The 2,897-nt window shown below is 59.9% G+C and overlaps 1 pseudogene; it reads right to left on the bottom strand.

The window, feature by feature from the left end:
- The window catches only part of LOC107184523, a 982-nt pseudogene extending 248 nt beyond the window's left edge, over positions 1-734 (bottom strand).
- Positions 735-2,897: the final 2,163 nt, after the last annotated feature.

Genomic DNA, 2,897 nt, shown 5'->3' with positions numbered 1-2,897 from the left:
GGAGCCCCTGGGGGCAGCTCTTTGGCCAAGGTCTGCACGAAGCCCTGCAGGTCCTGCTGGCGGCCGTCCTGCACGTGCTGCCGGGCCGCCTGGCAGCCAGGGGAGCCGATGGGGGCCAAGCAGCACGTGTACTGAGTCTCCCAGCGCCCAGCCGCGGGAGTGGGGCGCAGCCGCCCCCAGTGGTAGTGACATTCTTCCTGGTGCACACAGCGGCCTGAGGGGTCCACGAGGTACTGGGTGCCACAGCGGCAGCACAGCCTGCAGGAGGCATCTGGGGGTGGCTTCTGGGTGGTGAAGAGGACAGCGCCCCCGGGCCGCTTGGGGTGCGCGAAGGGGTAGCCGTTCTCCTTGAGCTGGGCCTCGGTGAGCAGGTGCTCCTTGAGGCGCTGGTACAGAGCGGCCCCTTGCAAAGGATCCTCTTTAGGGGGGCTGTCCGGGCGCTGCAGCGAGAAGCTGGTCGGGGCGGCCAACTTGCCCCCCAGCACCACCTCCTGGCACACAGCCCCTCTGTCCCGGGTCTTGTGGAGACCGGCTCCAGGGCTGGGTTCCAGGCCCTGCGTCTTGTGGGAGGTGTTTGTGGCCACGTCCCGGTCCATCCTCTTGCTGGGGCTCTGGTGGTTGGCCGCCTTCTCCTTCAGCTGCTTCTCTGTGGCATTCTTGTCTCTGGCAGCTGAGAGGTGGATGGAAGGGGACTTCGGGGCCGGGTCCTGGGCAGCCTGGGGCAGGGAGGCCATCTGCTCCCTGCAGCAGGTCACACAGCTCCTAGGTGGTGTAGAGCCAGGTGTGGGGGCCCAGGCCTCTCCTCACGGACTCTGTCTGGATGATGAGATATATGGGGGCCCAGGTTATATGGGGGGCACCGGGAGCAGGCCGCCAGGGCCAATAGGTTGGTGGCAGGGCCAATGGCAGGAAGGCGGGTGCAGCAGGGCTGGGGCAGGGCAGGAGGGACCCGGCTCGGCCTCCTGAGCTTGCAGATGGCCGGGAGGCACCCGGCTCGGTGCGTGGCCCTCAGGAGGGCGGGAGCTTGCGCTGCTTCACTTCTCCCGGGTGGCGACATGGTCCTGCTCTCCTGGGCTCTGGTGTCTAATCCACCCACAGGGGTTTTTTTGTGTGTGTTTTTTAAAATATGTTTTATTGATTTTTTACAGAGAGGAAGGGAGAGGGATAGAGAGTTAGAAACATCGATCAGCTGCCTCCTGCACACTCCCCACCGGGCATGTGCCCGCAACCAAGGTACACGCCCTTGACCGGAATCGAACCTGGGACCCTTGAGTCCGCAGGCCGATGCTCTATCCATTGAGCCAAATAGGTTAGGGCCACCCACAGGGTTTTGACAAGGAGCTGGCAGCACTGGTATACCTCCTGCTGGCAGGCGGTCCCTGTGCTGAACTGAGCTGACCTGGATCCAGGGGGGCTGAGTGGGGGTCAGGTAGCGGGCCACCAGGTGGTCCGGATTGGGGGGCCTTGGGAGGCTGGGCAGCAGTGCCCATTCCCCAGGCCGGCCCTTTTGGGGTGCACAGGAATTAGTCAGCACAGCCTCTGGGTGTGGGCAGGGTGTGCCTGTAGGAGACCTGACTGGCCCGGACCCTCTGGTCCAGCCCCTGCATCTCGCCAATGGACCCTCTAAGGCCCAGTGGTTCTCAACCTTCCTAATGCCGTGGCCCTTTAACACAGCTCCTCATGTTGTGGTGACCCCCAACCATAACATTATTTTCGTTGTTACTTCATAACCGCAATTTTGCTACTGTGATGAATCGTCATGTAAATATCTGACATGCAGGATGTGTCTTCATTGTTTGCGACCCACAGGTTGAGAACCGCTGCTGGTACGCCCAGAGACAGAAAAAACTTAGAGAACGTCACACAGCGCGTGGACCCCGCATCCCACCTCCCATCCTGGTCCCACTGTTCAGAATAATCCACAACAGCCCAAGTGTGCACCAGCCGACGGGTGGGTCACCAGGCTGCGGCGGGTCCACACTGCGGGCGATTGCTCGGCCACAAAGGGGGACAAAGCGCCCACACCTGCTGCACCGTCGGTGCTGCTCAGTGAGAGGAGCCGGACACCCACGGCCGCCTGGCCTGGCCTCCGCCAACCGGAGTGTCCAGGGCGGGTACAGCCGGGGGCACGGGAAGGGCCTGGTGGCTGCCGGGGGGTGGGGGACAGAGAGATGGGGAGTGACTGCTCGTGGGCATGGGGTCTCCTGTGGGCTGATGAGAAGGTTCTGGAACTGGACCGAGGTGGTGGCCACACAGCACGGTGAAGGTGCTGCATGTCACTGACAGGGTCACCCGAAAAGGGTTCATGTCAGATGATGTGACTTCCACCACAGGAAAAACACGCTTTTAATTTTAAACAGCGAGAGCCTGGGGCTGGGCCGGCAGGGCTCAGTTGGTGAGCTTCGACCTACGGACCAGGAGGTCAAGGTTCGATTCCCGGTTGGGGCACTGCTTGGGTTGCGAGCTCGATCCCCAGTGTTTAAAATTAGGATGAAACTACACATGAAAAATTAAGTTCATGAAATAAAAGTCAAACACGTATAAAAACCTCTGCCCTAACCAGTTTGGCTCAGTGGATAGAACGTTGGCCTGAGGACTGAAGAGTCCCAGGTTCGATTCCAGTCAAGGGCATGTGCCTTGGTTGCAGACACATCCCCAGTAGGGAGTGTGCAGGAGGCAGCTGATCGATGTTTCTCTCTCATCGATGTTTCTAACTCTCTATCCTTCTCCCTTCCTCTCTGTAAAAAATCAATAAAATATATTAAAAAAAAATAAAATACTCATTTCTATAAAAGACATATATATACACACACAAAACAAGAGCCGGGTGCCACAGGGGCAGCCTCTGCACCAGAAGCAGGTCCGCAGGGCCTGGGATCACCCCGCCAGGCCCGGCC

This window comes from Myotis davidii, unplaced genomic scaffold, assembly GCF_000327345.1.
Source record: "Myotis davidii unplaced genomic scaffold, ASM32734v1 scaffold1250, whole genome shotgun sequence".
Taxonomy (NCBI): Eukaryota; Metazoa; Chordata; class Mammalia; order Chiroptera; family Vespertilionidae; genus Myotis; species Myotis davidii.
The sequence above is the reverse complement of the archived record's forward strand: the minus strand, read 5'-3'. Positions and strand labels throughout refer to the sequence as shown.